This window comes from Schistocerca piceifrons, chromosome 1 (genome assembly GCF_021461385.2).
Source record: "Schistocerca piceifrons isolate TAMUIC-IGC-003096 chromosome 1, iqSchPice1.1, whole genome shotgun sequence".
Classification (NCBI taxonomy): Eukaryota; Metazoa; Arthropoda; class Insecta; order Orthoptera; family Acrididae; genus Schistocerca; species Schistocerca piceifrons.
The window spans coordinates 657,214,488-657,229,938 of record NC_060138.1 but is presented as its reverse complement, the minus strand read 5'-3'; the positions used below and the strand labels follow the sequence as shown (position 1 = coordinate 657,229,938).

The window sequence follows — 15,451 nt, the reverse complement described above, 5'->3', positions numbered from 1 at the left end:
CCCCTCTTTCCGTCCCATAATGGGTAAGGGTGATGCATGTTACAGCTTCTCACTTGCTATTATTGTCCAGATCGAATTAGCGACTAATCTGATGCAAGTTAGGTAGGTCGTCCACTAGAAACACCGACTCCAAGGAAGGCCTCGGCGCTTGTTGGTGACATCACGTCAGCTAGGCACGGCGAACGCCAGGTCTGTTGCAGGCAGAAACGCCTGGGCGTGCTTATCACTATAAATCTCTTATTTTTGGACAAAATGTTTGGTATTGTTTTGGATTCTGCAGTTTTATTTAGATGAAAGATTTTCTTAGTATCGTAAAGCTGCAAATGAAGATCATAATTCTGTATCACTGAATCCTGTCGAAACAAACGTAGATCAATATGAGAAGACGCTTTGCCCCATTGCAAGCTTCGGAAATTTTACATTCAAGTAACTATATTTACTTGATCGATATTGTTATCGAAAGCTACCCCAACCCCCTTACAATGAACTCGTTTCTTTTATTTATTTTCGTTTGACATCATCACTGGAAATGTGAACTAACTCACATGTGTAAATGTCCAACTGTTTCCAGTCATTAGATTACAGTCTTTTTCAACGAAAGGAATTCTAAACAGGAAACAAAATACCTTCATACATCAAAACTACTGCTGAGTTTAAACTTTTTAAACATGCACATTAGGAAAGATAAATATTCCCCTCTTGCAACTGAAAGGAGGAACTTTATAGGATAAAAAAAATTTATTTGATAAAACAAGTATCTCTCTTTTGCCTCTTCTTCTGTCCCCCACCCCCTCCCCCAACGTGTACAATCGCAACATATTTCATTAACATTCAATGCTCCTCACCCCATAGTCAACCAAGATACCTAAAGAAGAGCACCAATATGTTCACAGTTTCTTGAAAAAGCAACGCAGTACAAACGTAACTTCCTCAGATTTACAAATAAGGTAAAGAAGCACGAATTCTGTTGCTGCTGGACCATGAAGTTGTTTTTGTATGTCAATCCTTAAAACAGATGGAAATTTAAGTTCAGCAGTACACTATTTGTTATGAAGTGTAATTAATTGCACAGTTAATTGATTGCAGAAATCTCTCTAAACAATGTGTGTTGGTCAACTACCGCCAATAGTTTCACATTTTCCTTTGTCAGAGAGGGAGACACCACCATTATGAGCATGCCTGCAACAGATCTGGCGTTCGCCGTGCCTAGCTGACGTGACGTCACGAACAAGCGCCGAGGCCTTGCCGCTAGTCGATGACGACCTCTGTTGCCCACGTAAGTGGATAATAGCGCCGGAAGTTTTCTTCACCTGTGGTAGTCCCGTAAACAGTAGACAGTACATACGTCGTCGCATGATATCTACACAGCAAGCACAACGTCGTCTGTAGATTAGCCTAGGTGCCTGTCCACAATAATGTTGCCGCGTTCACGTAACATGATATCCTGTGCTGTACCCGTCCTGTGTGTGATCGCCACTCAGCGGGCAGTACGAGGCCTGACGACATCATACAATGCGCCATGACAAGCTGTCCAGGTGCCGAGCTCCCAGCAACGAACCCTGTAACAGAACGATATCTATTTCTAGTTCAGTTGTTTGTACGCATGTTGCTGTAGAGTGTATAGAAACTTCCAACGATACTCTGTGAACTAACTGTATAAAGACGTCGACACTTTTTTTCTGTCTACGGATGACTGCCGATGAAAGGCAGGTCTTAAGGGACCAAACTGCTGATGTCATCGGTCCGTGAGCTTACACACTATTTAATCTAACGCAAACTAACTTACGCTAAGATCGACACACACACCCATGCCCGAGGGAGGACTCGAACCTCGGACGGGGGTAGCCGCGCGGACCGCGACAAGACGCCTCAGACCTCGCGGCTAATGGAACGGAAATGGTAAGTGTGGTGTACACGTGCAGAAAGAGAGAAAAACTGGATAATTTATCAAGAGAAAGAGTTTCACAAATTGAGCAAGTCAATAAAGCATTGGTACATCTCTTGTCCCTATGCAAGCTCTTATTCGGCCTGCCATTGATTGTTGTATGTTCTCCTGAGGTATGTCGTGGCAAATTCAGTTCAAGTGGCACTTCAGATAGTCAAAATCCCCATCTGGTTAGAGGGTAAATTACAACCAGCGAAGGTTATATACAGCTTGTACAGAAACCAGACGCCAGTTATAAAGAGTCGAGAGGCTTGAAAGGGAAGCAGTTGTCGGGAAGGGAGTGATACAGGGCTGTAGCTTATCCACAATGTTATTCATTCCGTACATTGAACAAGCACCAAAGGAAACTAAAGGAAAATTCGGAGAAGGAATTAAAGTTCAGACAGAAGAAATAAAAACTTTGAGGTTTGCCATTGATATTGTAATTCTGTCAGAGACAGCAAAGGTTTCGGAAGAGTAGTTGAATGGAATGGACATGGTCTTGGAAGGAGGATGTAAGATGAATAATAACAAAACGAAAACAAGATAGTGGAATGTGGTATAAATGTCAGCAAAGGTTTCGGAAGAGTAGTTGAATGGGATGGACATTGTCTTGGAAGGAGGATATAAGATGAATAATAACAAAATGAAAACAAGATAGTGGAATGTGGTCTAAATGTATCAGGCGATGCTGAGGGAATTAGATTAAGAAACGACACACTGAAAGTAGTAGGTGAGTTTTGCTATATGGACAGCAAAGTAACTGATGATCTATGAAGTAAAGAGGCTATAAAATGTAGACTGGCAATGGCAAGAAGAGAGTTTCTGAAGAAGATAAATTTGTTAGCATAGGATATATATTTAAGTGCTAGGAAGTCTTTTCTGAAGATATTTGTCTGGAGCGTATGTTGTATGGTAGTGAAACGTGGACGATAAAAAGTTCAGACAAGAAAAGATTACAAGTTTTGAAATGCGGTACTACAGAAAAATGCTGAACATTAGGTGGGTAGGAAATGTAACCAATGAGGAGATTCTGAATAGAATAGGGGAGAAAGAAATTTGTGGCATAACTTACGTGGAACAACGGGTAGGACATGTTCTAAGACATCAAGAGATCGCAAATTTACGAGTAGTACTGGAGGGAAATGGGGGGGGAGAGGGGGAAGGCCTGTAAAGGGAGACAAAGAGATGAATGGTGTAGTAGTTATTCGGAAATGAAGACACTTGCATTGCATGAAGTACCGTGGAGAGATGCATCAAACTGGTCTTCGGATTAAAGACCACAACAACAACAAAAATGTGTTCTTTGTCAGCATTCTCTATAGAGTTCCAAAGATTTTTTGTCTGCTATTCAACTGGAGTTTCTCCAGTTATTTGGAATGTGTATTGCGGTTAGTAATTCGTCTAATGTCATAAGTCACTGTAATTGTCTTAGGTGATCTCAATTATTTTATCAAAACCGTCCATCTTCCATAAGTGTGTTGCAGCCCTATATCTGATTCCTACCGCCTCGCGCAGTGACTCCAAGGAGGCAGTGCCGAGAGCCCCAAATTACCGAAACCACGCTCGTCTCTGCCCACACCTCACAGCAGTCCTGCTTAATACGAAGGCGAGTCTGATTGCCTGAGTGCTGGCTGTAAACGAACTACTGGCTCATCTAGCGCACCGTGTATCGTCTAATCACTGTTAAACGTAATTCGTAGTACGTAGTTTTCAGTGTAGGTCCTTTTTACCTTGTGCAGTAATTTCTGTGCTTTAATAGTTGCAGTTGTTAAATATCGTGTCATTCTTTGTCTGGCGATGTTGGTGTTGTCAAAAATGAGTCGTGAAATATTATGTAGCATTCCACTTAACATTACGTTCAGTTTTGTTCACTGCAACTGGTAATTTGTATAATGTGTACCAAGTATTTACACACTGACACGAAAAAAATAATCGACGCACCACTAAGGAGTTACGAAAATTTGTCAAAAATTGATACTGATTTACTGGCGTCGAGGGAAAATGCAAAATTTAATCTCTGGCGGCCTATGGATGAATGTGTACTCTGCAGCGCGATTCCACCTCGCAGCTGGCAAGAACAGTAAACAGCGGACATATCGATACCCCCCCCATGAACCATGGACCTTACCGTTGGTGGGGAGGCTTGTGTGCCTCAGTGATAAGAGATAGCCGTACCGTAGGTGCAACCACAACGGACGGGTATCTGTTGAGAGGCCAAACAAACGTGTGGTTCCTGAAGAGAGGCAGCAGCCTTTTCAGTAGTTGCAGGGGCAACAGTCTGGATGATTGACTGATCTGGCCTTGTAACAATAACCAAAACGGCCTTGCTGTGTTAGTACTGCGAAGGGCTAAAAGCAAGGGGAAAGTACAGCCGTAATTTTTCCCGAGGGCATGCAGCTTTACTGTATGATTAGATAATGATGGCGTCCTCTTGGGTAAAATATTCCGGAGGTAAAATAGTCCCCCATTCGGATCTCCGGGCGGGGACTACTCAGGAGGACGTCGTTATCAGGAGAAAGAAAACTGGCGTGGAATGTCAGATTCCTTAATCGGGCAGGTAGGTTAGAAAATTTCAAAAGGGAAATAGATAGGTTTTAGTTAAATATAGTCATAATTAGTGAAGTTCGGTGGCAGGAGGAACAATACTTCTGGTCAGGTGAGTACTTGGTTATAAATACAAAATCAAATAGGGGTAATGCAGGAGTAGCTTTAATAACGAATTAAAAAGTAGGAGTGCGGGTAAGCTACTACAAACAGCATAGTGAACGCATTATTGTGGCCAAGATAGACACGAAGCCAGCGCCTACCACAGTAGTACAAGTTTATATGCCAACTAGCTCCGTAGATGACGAAGAGATTGAAGAAACGTATAAAAGAAATTATTCAGATAGTGAAGGAAGATGAAAGTTTAATAGTCATGGGTGACTGGAATTCGATAGTAGGAAAAAGAAGAGAAGAAAACGTAGTAGGTGAATATGGAATGGGGGTAAGAAATGAAAGAGGAAGCCGCCTGGTAGAATTTTGCACAGAGCATAACTCGATCAATGCTAACACTTGTTTCCAGAATCATGAAAGAAGGCTGTATCCATGGAAGAGGCAGATACTTGAAGGTTTCAGATAGATTATATAATAGTAAGACAGAGATTCAGGAATCAGGTTTTAAATTGTAAGGCATTTCCAGGGGCATATGTGGACTCTGACTCTAGATTAAAACTGAAGAAACAGCAAAAAAGCGGGAATTTAAGGAGATAGGACGTGGATAAAATCACAGAACCAGAGGTTGTAGAGAGTTTTAGGGAGAGCATTAGGGAACGATTGACAGGAATGGGGGAATCGAATACAGTAGAAGAAGAATGGGTAGCGAAAGGCTGTTTACAATTTGTACAGAAACCAGATGGCAGTTATAAGAGTCGATGGGCATGAAAGGGAATTACTGTTTGGGAAGGGAGTGAGACAGGGATGTTATTCAATCTGTATACTGAGCAAGCAGTAAAGGAAAAACAAAAGAAAAATTCGGAGTACGAATTAAAATCCATAGAGAAGAAATAAAAACGTTGAGGTTCCCCGATGACATTGTAATTCTGTCAGAGACAGCAAAGGACCTGGAAGAGCAACTGAACGGAGTGAACAGTGTCTTGAAAGGAGGATATAAGATGAACATCAACAAAAGCAAAACGAGGATAATGGAATGTAGTCGAATTAAGTCGGGTGATGCTGAGGGAATTAGATTAGGAAATGAGACACTTAAAGTAGTAGATGAGTTTTGCTATTTGGGGAGCAAAATAACTGATGATGGTCGATGTAGAGAGGATATAAAATTTTGACTGGCAATGGCAAGGAAAGCGTTTCTGAAGAAGAGAAATTTGTTAACATCGAGTATAGATTTAAGTGTCAGGAAGTCGTTTCTGAAAGTATTTGTATGGAGTGTAGCCATGTATGGAAGTGAAACATGAACGATAAATAGTTTGGACAAGAAGAGAATAGAAGCTTTCGAAACGTGGTGCTACAGAAGAACGATGAAGATTTTATGGGTAGATCACATAACTAATGAGGAGGTATAGAACAGAACTGGGGAGAATAGAAATTTGTGGCACAACTTGACTAGAAGAAGGGATCGGTTGGTAGGACATGTTCTGAGGCATCAAGAAATCACCAATTTGGTATTGGAAGGCAGCGTGGAGGGTAAAAATTGTAGAGGGAGACGAAGAGATGAATACACTAAGCAAATTCAGAAGGGTGTAGTATGTATTAGGTACTGGGAGATGAAGGAACTTGCACAGGATCAAGTAGCATAGAGAACTGCACCAAACCTATCTCTAGACTGAGGACCATAACAACAACAAACATAGATGCCACAGCATAAAGTTTGGGGAATTTAATTCTGGTTATTCAGTTGGGTTGTAACTATTCATTGCAGAACAGAGGCAAGAATAGTATCCGTAGATGTCAGCATTCGAAAAAGGACGTATAATTGGGCTCAAAGAAGCCGACAGAAGTAATCGGCTAATAGCTCGAGAGTTGAGTAGGAGCGATGCCACTTTTTGATTATGTTGGCAGGAATGAGTGAACCATGGTCGATCACAGTGTCAAGAAGAAAGCGGTCGACCTAGAGAGACGACAGAACGGGAGGACCGAGCAATCGTCAGAGAGACACTCAGAACCCGAAATTCATCAATATAATTAATTCGACGTGCAACTGGTGTTTCAGTGACCACAACGGTCATTAACAGGCGGCTTACAGAGAGGGGTCTGATCTCATTAGACACCTCTTGTGCCAGCTTCCATTCACCTTTGTGCACCAACAAGCCCATTTGCAATGGTGTCGGGCAAATTCGGCCTGGAATTTCATTGACTGGAGTAGAATAGTCTTCAGTGATCGGTCCCGCTTCGAACTGGGCCCCAACGACCAGTGAAGACGTGTCAGGAGACACCTCGGACAACGGTGGGATACTAACCTGACTGTCGACTGCCATATGGCCCTAAAACCAGGAGTGATAGTCTGGAGTGCCAGTTCATTTCATTTTACAGAAGGACCTCTTTGGGTGTTGCCCTACATGGCAAGCCACCGAAGGCTTATATTTCAGCAAGATAGTGCCCGTCGACACAAGGCGAGAGGTTCTACTGCTTGTCGTCAAGCTTGCCAAACTCTGTCTTGGTCAGCAAGTTCGTCAGATCTCTCCCCAATTGAGAATGTTTGGAGCATTATGGGTAATCCCTCCAACCAGTTCGGGATTTTGACGATCTAACAAGCCAGCTGGACAGAATTTGGTACGCTATCCCTCGGGAGTACATCCATCAACCATCAATCGATGCCAAGCCTAATAACTGCTGTCATAGTGGTCAGCCATAGCCAAGACGTTATTGACTTGCTCAGTTTATGAAGCTCTTTCTCTTGAATAAATCACCCAGTTTTTTTTGAAATTGCAACCATTTGTTTTTATGTACCAATTTCCGCCCCCATTCGGAAAATTCCTTTGTGGTGCGAAGTTTCTTTAGCTTTTTTTTTGTCATAGATTGTTTGTCGATTACAATATTTGCTTAAAGCTCAATGTCGTTTCCACTTTTGAGTGATAGCACAAACAAAGGATCGACAGCATGTGCAATGATTCTGTCAGTATTCTCCTTCCATTCAATTAGGCGTAGATTCAGCTCGATGGCAGTATCTCAGAAGATGGGCCTGCAGATCGCACCATGAATGCATCCTATTAATTTGATTAGTTTACGATTTTCCCCTTTCCATTCCACAGTTCTGTCCCTGGAGTAACCTAATAGCTTGGAATACAGGGGTGTTTATACTCTCAGTTCTCAGAGACGCATGAACATTGCAGGCAATCAACAGTATATGAAATGGTAAGTCATGATAATAAGTATCGCAACTCCTCTGAAATCTAACTGATATCTACGTTGAGGAGACTCCTGTCTGTCTGTCTGTCTGTCTGTCTGTCGGCGGTTACGTAAGTCTCAAAGACCTAGGTAAATCGGCACGTATCCTTTTGGATCTGACCAGTCTTCGTCAGTTAATTTCTTTATGAAAACAGCATTCCGCAATTTCCACCTTTCTCATCCGCAAGACCTCCTTCAGTCCTTCGCTTAACTATGGTGTGTTTCCACAGTTGACTATGGAGTGTGACCTGTGACTAAATACCACCTGGTCCGGGAAATGCAATCTCATCTCGCACTGGAAACAAGTGGTGGCGTCCGTTGCGTAGTTTGTTGCCATCTCTGCATGTAATGCTGTACTTGTGGTATGTCTGCGAATAGCCACGGTATCGCAAGTGGAGCTAGAGGCGTGCAAAACCGACACCATCTATCGGCCCAGAACATTTAGATCGTTTACATTTTCGTACGCACTTACAGGGTGTTTCAAAAATGACCGGTATATTTGAAACGGCAATAAAAACTAAACGAGCAGCGATAGAAATACACCGTTTGTTGCAATATGCTTGGGACAACAGTACATTTTCAGGCAGACAAACTTTCGAAATTACAGTAGTTACAATTTTCAACAACAGATGGCGCTGCGGTCTGGGAAACTCTATAGTACGATATTTTCCACATATCCACCATGCGTAGCAATAATATGGCGTAGTCTCTGAATGAAATTACCCGAAACCTTTGACAACGTGTCTGGCGGAATGGCTTCACATGCAGATGAGATGTACTTATTCAGCTGTTCAATTGTTTCTGGATTCTGGCGGTACACCTGGTCTTTCAAGTGTCCCCACAGAAAGAAGTCACAGGGGTTCATGTCTGGCGAATAGGGAGGCCAATCCACGCCGCCTCCTGTATGTTTCGGATAGCCCAAAGCAATCACACGATCATCGAAATATTCATTCAGGAAATTAAAGACGTCGGCCGTGCGATGTGGCCGGGCACCATCTTGCATAAACCACGAGGTGTTCGCAGTGTCGTCTAAGGCAGTTTGTACCGCCACAAATTCACGAAGAATGTCCGGATAGCGTGATGCAGTAATCGTTTCGGATCTGAAAAATGGGCCAATGATTCCTTTGGAAGAAATGGCGGCCCAGACCAGTACTTTTTGAGGATGCAGGGACGATGGGACTGCAACATGGGGCTTTTCGGTTCCCCATATGCGCCAGTTCTGTTTATTGACGAAGCCATCCAGGTAAAAATAAGCTTCGTCAGTAAACCAAATGCTGCCCACATGCATATCGCCGTCATCAATCCTGTGCACTATATCGTTAGCGAATGTCTCTCGTGCAGCAATGGTAGCGGCGCTGAGGGGTGGCCGCGTTTGAATCTTGTATGGATAGAGGTGTAAACTCTGGCGCATGAGACGATACGTGGACGTTGGCGTCATTTGGACCGCAGCTGCAACACGGCGAACGGAAACCCGAGGCCGCTGTTGGATCACCTGCTGCACTAGCTGCGCGTTGCCCTCTGTGGTTGCCATACGCGGTCGCCCTACCTTTCCAGCACGTTCATCCGTCACGTTCCCAGTCCGTTGAAATTTTTCAAACAGATCCTTTACTGTATCGCTTTTCGGTCCTTTGGTTACATTAAACCTCCGTTGAAAACTTCGTCTTGTTGCAACAACACTGTGTTCTAGGCGGTGGAATTCCAACACCAGAAAAATCCTCTGTTCTAAGGAATAAACCATGTTGTCTACAGCACACTTGCACGTTGTGAACAGCACACGCTTACAGCAGAAAGACGACGTACACAATGGCGCACCCACAGACTGCGTTGTCTTCTATATCTTTCACATCACTTGCAGCGCCATCTGTTGTTGAAAATTGTGACTACTGTAATTTCGAAAGTTTGTCCGCCTGAAAATGTACTGTTGTCCCAAGCATATTGCAACAAACGGTGTATTTCTATCGCTGCTCGTTTAGTTTTTATTGCCGTTTCTAATATACCGGTCATTTTTGAAACACCCTGTAGTACATGTGGCGTGCAAAAATATGAAAACACAAAAAAGACAACAAATTATCATGTCTAATACGTCACAGAAATCTGTTGGCATTCAAAACAGCTTCAATTCGTTTCGAAATGGATAAACACACTTCCTGTTTGCTTTTCAAGGGAATCCCACACCATTCTTGCTGTAAAATACTGGTATGTGTAGGTGACGATGTTGGAGGTGGATAGCATTCACGCGGCCTTTTCTCCAAAGTGGATCACAAAGATTCAATAATATTTAGATCACGTGACTGTGGTGGACATGGTAGATGCGAAAATTCATCCTCGTACTCACAGACCCAATTCTGGACAATGTATGAAAGGGGCCGTTTCGTCGTGGTACACAGCATCATCACTGGGGATGAAGCATTGTATCATGGTATGAACCTTATCAGCCAAAATGATCACTTAATTCTTGGTAGTAATGTGGGTTTGCAGAGTAACCGTGGGGCCCATGTAATACCACGATATGGCTGCCCATATCATCAGTGACCTCTGTCGTGTTTCACTCTTGTGACAAACTCGTCCACGTTGTGACTTAGCGGATGAAGTTTTACCGTTTTCCCTGCGTGCGATATGGATGTTCTATACAATGACTCTTGAAATACCAGCACCTCGGCTACATTGGTTACGGAAGCACCAACCGTACGGGCACCAACAATTTGCGCACTTAGAATTCACTTAGCTCCAATATACTGCAGTCTCAAGTATACAGAACACTGTCCTGATACTACCAGCGTATTGGGGACATTGTACAACTCCCGTAAGTTGTCAAATGCAACAGCGCAGCCTGCAGACTTAGCTGCCATCCGCATGTACACTACTGGCCATTAAAATTGCAACACCAAGAAGAAATGCAGATGATAAACGGGTATTCATTGGACAAGTATATTATACTAGAATTGACACGTGATTACATTTTCACGCAATTTGGGTGCATAGACCCTGAGAAATCAGTACCCAGAGCAACCACCTCTGGCCGTAATAACGGCCTTGATACGCCTGGGCATTGAGTCAAACAGAACTTGGATGGCGTGTACAGGTACAGCTGCCCTTGCAGCTTCAACACGACATCACAGTTCATCAAGAGTCTTGTGACGAGCCAGTTGCTCGGCCACTATTGACCAGACGATTTCAGTTGGTGAGAGATCTGGAGAATGTGCTGGCTAGGGCAGCAGTCGAACATTTTCTGTATCCAGAAGGGCCCTTATAGGACCAGCAACATGCGGTCGTGCATTATCCTGCTGAAATGTAGGGTTTCGCAGGGATCGAATGAAGGGTAGAGCCACGGGCCGTAACACATCTGAAATGTAACGTCCACTGTTCAAAGTGCCGTCAATGCGAACAAAAGGTGACAGAGACGTGTAACCAATGGCACCCCATACCATCACGCCGGGTGATACGCCAGTATGGCGATGACGAATACACGCTTCCAATGTGCGTTTACCGCGATGTCGCCAAGCACGGATGCGATCATCATGATGCTGTAAACAGAACCTGGATTCATCCGAAAAAATGACGTTTTGCCATTCGTGCACCCAGGTTCGTCGTTGAGTACACCATTGCAGGCGCTCCTGTCTGTGATGCAGCGTCAAGGGTAACCACAGCCATGGTCTTCTGGCTGATAGTCCATGCTGCTGCACACGTCGTCGAACTGTTCGTGCAGATGGTTGTTGTCTTGCAAACGTCCCCATCTGTTGACTCAGGTATCGAGACGTGGCTGCACGATCCGTTACAGCCATGCGGATAAGATGCCTGTCATCTCGACTGCTAGTGGTACTAGGCCGTTGGGATCCAGCACGCGTTCCGTATTACCCTCCTGAACCCACCGATTCCATATTGTGCTAACAGTCATTGGATCTCGACCAACGCGAGCAGCAATGTCGCGATACGATAAACCGCAATCGCGTTAGGGTACAATCCGACTTTTATCAAAGTCGGAAACGTGATGGTACGCATTTCTCCTCCTCACACGAGGCATCACAACAACGTTTCACCAGGCAACGCCGGTCAACTGCTGTTTGTGTATGAGAAATCGGTTGGAAACTTTCCTCATGTCAGCACGTTGCAGGTGTCGCCACCGGCGCCAACCTTGTGTGAATGCTCTGAAAAGCTAATCATTTGCGTATCACAGCATCTTCTTCCTGTCGGTTAAATTTCGCGTCTGTAGCACGTCATCTTCGTGGTGTAGCAATTTTAATGGCCAGTAGTGTATGTTCAAGTATGCATTTCTCGCAGTGTTTCCATGGTTTTGTCAAACTCCTTGTAGATCCATATTCAATACCTTCGTAAAAGTGAATGAAACTTCAAGTTCTACTACTACTACTACAGCTCCAGTGAAGTGATTCTCCGGAAATGTTGGTTGGAAGCGGGCGTCAAAAATCTGCAGCCTCCTTGTTGCTTCATTCCTTTTTCCTGTTCACGATGGCTTTCACAATCCCCTCCTTTCGCGTGCAAAGCTGCTAGAAGAACGTGTCTGACTGGTACCAGTTAGCAAGTCACGGGATTCCAAGGCCAAATTCGTAATAATAGTCTGAATCTGATGGCGCCTCAACGAATACCTGTTGGCGACTTCCCTTCCCGTACTAGTAGAGGCATCAAAAGCCCTTTTTTTTTGTATCTTGGAACGCGTAAGTACCAGACGTCGTCAATATTAACTGAACGGATCCGATTGCGATGGTCACATGCGGACGAACAAGGGATAGCAGAAGGTAGTATTACCGAATAAGAACAATTCTAATATTCAAAGAAGTATTCTCGGGCGTACGGCCGCATCTCAGCGTCCAACACGCACAATATTTTGGCAGACGACCACACTACTCAGCCTTAGAAGCCCTGAGTGGCTTACTGTCGGCGATCATGCAAGTGGCTTTCACCTCCTAGTCTCCGGACAACGCAGATTGGAACGACCACATATGTAATGTTGTGGGGAACGCAAACCAAAGACAACGTTATATTGGCAGAAGGCTTAGAAGATGCAACAGCTCTACTAAAGAAACCGCCTACGCTACGTTAAGGATTTTTGCCCTCTGGTAGAGAATTGCTGTGCAGAGTGGGATCCTTACCAGATAGGACTGACGGAGAACAAAGCAAGAAGTCCAAAGTAGGCAGCTCGTTTTGTATTATGCCGAAATGGGGTAGTGTGTGTCATGGGTATGATAAGCGAGTTGTGGTGGCAACATTGCAGCAAAGGCATTTTTCGTTTCGGCCAGATCTTTCCACGAAATTTCAATCACCAACTTTCTCCTCTGAATGTGAAAATATTTTATTGACGCGAGTCTTCATAGGGAGAAATGATTATCGTAATAAACTAAGAAAAATTAGAGCTCTTACGGAAAGATTGAAATGTTCTGTTTCCCACGCTCTGTTCGAGAGTGGAACGGCAGAGAAACACTGAACGTGATTCGATGAACCCTCGGCCAGGCACTTCAGTGTGAACTGAAGATTAGTCACGTAGATGCAGGTGTAGATAGCCCCCTTCCGAACTCTGCAGCGGGTCCGCTTACGCTTCGGTCAAAAAACGAAGGAACATTAGCGTAATTACAAACGGAGTTCAAGCTCGAATGGGACAAGGGTATGAAAGAAAATCGGCTGTGTTCTTTTCAATGGAAATGTTACAGCATTCACCTTAATCGGTTTAGGGAAATCACGAGCATGATAGTTTTATCTCCGTTCGAAACTTGCCCTCTGGAAGAAGTTCAGTACATAACGTATCCGTTGGTCCTCTGTCTGCATCAGATGTAAATCCCTGCCGAAACAATGAACCTCTTTTTGCATGTTGTGCCATGGAAATGTGGGTTTCCCACTCTTGCTAATGCTGTAACCACAGTTAAGAATGACTAACTTTTCTCTTATTTATAATTTAATCAATTCTTTCGTGATACCGTTTAAACAAACCAAAGTAATACTTTGGTGTGACAATGGGAAACACATATCTGTCGTTATTATTAGTCTTTTGCCCGCTTCTTCATCCGCGTATGCGTACAACAGATATTTGGCACACATCTCTTCCTCCCCCTCCCGTCACTCCATCTCCTCCACGTACTTGTGTCTTTTGTCTTTCCATCTCCTTCACTCATCCCTCTGTCCTTTCTTCTTCTGCAGTCTCTCTGTCCATTTCTCCCTCCCACCTTTCTCCATTATCTCCTCCAACTCCCTCTCTCTGTATCCATCTCCTCCTACCGCCTCACTCTATCCATCTCTCCTACTTCCTACCACTCTGTCCACCTCCCCATCTTCTCCCCCCTCCCTCGCTCCCTCTCTCTCCCTCCCTCCTCTCACTCCCCTCTCCCCCCTTTCTCTCTATCCCCTTCTGTCTCCTCTCTGTTCATCTCCTCCTCCTGTCTGTCTGTCTGTCCACCACCTCCTTCCCCATTTCTCCATCCATTTCACCCCCCCCCTCTCACTAGCCATCTCCTCCTTCCCTCCTCTTTCTGCTCCGTCATACCCACCCACATGCATAGCCCTAGGAACACATTCTGATATTACCCACGCAACACGCCATTCATGCAGGATAGCCTAGATGTCAGGTGTTACCAACACTGTTTCACCTCCACCCCTTTGGCAACTAGTTGGTGCCCTCATTCTCAAATACTGGACGACTACAATCTAAGTAATCTGTGTGCTGTGAATTATGTTGCCTCAAGACATAAACACAGTTTCTAACTTTAATATGTGTCTTAACTATGTTAAACCTTCAATGTAATATAATATCTTTTAATGAGCAGTTTATGACAGCATTTTAATTTTTTAAATTCGATCAATAATTACATGAGATATCAAAAAGCAATTTTTTGTTTCCCCTGGAAGCCGCTAAATGGGCAATCTACAGTAAGTCTATGCACCAGTTTCGCTGTTTATACAAAAATGGATGCTTGTGTGTACATATGTACATTCCACATGGACTCCTAAACCACTCTATCGATTTCAACCAAATTTGGTACACATGCTACTCACTGTCTGGAATGAAGTACTGTGGTTACCACACAGTACTTCTTTCTAGACGACGAGTAGCATATGTACCAAATTTTGTTTTTGTATGTGTAAATAAACGGCGAAAATGGTGCACAGATTCTATAACGGTTTTCAGGGGTAACAAAAATTTGATTTTCGATATTTCACGAAATTATTGATCGAATTTAAAAATTTAAAATGCTATCATAAAGTACTCACTACGAGATACCACCCTACGTTCAGAGTTTAACACAGTTAAGATACGTAGTACAAGTAGAAACTGCATACGTGCCTTTAGGCAGCACCACTCACGGCGCGTAAATTCCCGGAATATGTTCATCCAGTATTCGAGAATGAAGCACATTATGACATTTTAACAAACTTTAAACATAATTTCAAACTTTTTTCTGAATTTTTTTCTCGCTTACATGCTTAACATCAAATAAATAAGACATTAACTTATTTTTAAAGTAACCAGACGTTTGTAGCTGTTTTATAGTTGCGAGTTCTATTCTTTAAAGGATGGGGGTTGTGGCTCTGGAATGTAATACTCAAGTTTTTATCTGTTGTTGCAATGCTGTTCACTGCGAAATCTGGTTTCATGCAGCTCACCAGACTACTCTATCCCCTGCATGTCTCTTCATGTCT

General features: G+C 43.6%; 1 protein-coding gene across 4 annotated transcripts in view; it reads right to left on the bottom strand.

Moving 5' to 3' along the window:
• Positions 1–15,451, bottom strand: part of LOC124805363 (putative epidermal cell surface receptor) — a 428,974-nt gene that overhangs the window by 148,846 nt on the left and 264,677 nt on the right. The gene's annotated exons all lie outside the window — the stretch shown is intronic.